The following is a 661-nucleotide window of genomic DNA, read 5'->3' as shown; positions in this document are numbered from 1 at the left end:
GTGTAGTTTTCGCGGACGTGGCTGCCGGGTAGCCGCATGGCTCTCGGGCGCGTGCAGCGCGGCGTAGTCCTTGCTGCCGCCGCGACCCACCCGGCGCGGCACGAAGTGTGGTTTTGTTGCCGGTTTCGTGTGTTTTTCTGCGGGCTTCCCGCCGCGCCCGGTCCCCGACGAACCGTGCGGCCGCGCCTCGAGATCGCGTATCCCTGCCCTCGCTGCTGCCGCCCGGCGACCGAAGTGCGGTACTGCCGCTCCAGCGCCGCGCATGCGCTGTGGAGTGTCACACCGCGCTCGCTACTGCCTCCCAGTGACCAAAATTCGGCACTGCACCTCAGGTGCCGCGCATGCACAGTGGCGTTTTCCCGCGCTCGCTGCTGCCCCCCGGTGACCGTAACGGGGTACAGCAGACCGAGCGCCGCACATGCGTGATGGCGCGCGACGCCCAGCTCCCTGCTGCCGCCCCCTGATGACCAAAATTGGTACTGCAGCTCGGGTACCGGGCATGAGCGGCGGGGCGCGTCGCCGCGCTCGCTGTTGCCGCCGGACGACCAAATGGCGGTATTGCGGTTAGGCGCTGCGCATGCTCGGGGGCGCCACCGTCTTCCACGTTGCCGTCCGCCGGTAATGGCGATGCGATGCTGCAGTGCCTGCGGGGCGGCGCCGC

The sequence above is a fragment of the Aptenodytes forsteri genome, unplaced genomic scaffold, assembly GCF_000699145.1.
Source record: "Aptenodytes forsteri isolate BGI_AS27 unplaced genomic scaffold, ASM69914v1 Scaffold16, whole genome shotgun sequence".
Classification (NCBI taxonomy): domain Eukaryota; kingdom Metazoa; phylum Chordata; class Aves; order Sphenisciformes; family Spheniscidae; genus Aptenodytes; species Aptenodytes forsteri.
The sequence above is the reverse complement of the archived record's forward strand: the minus strand, read 5'-3'. Positions refer to the sequence as shown.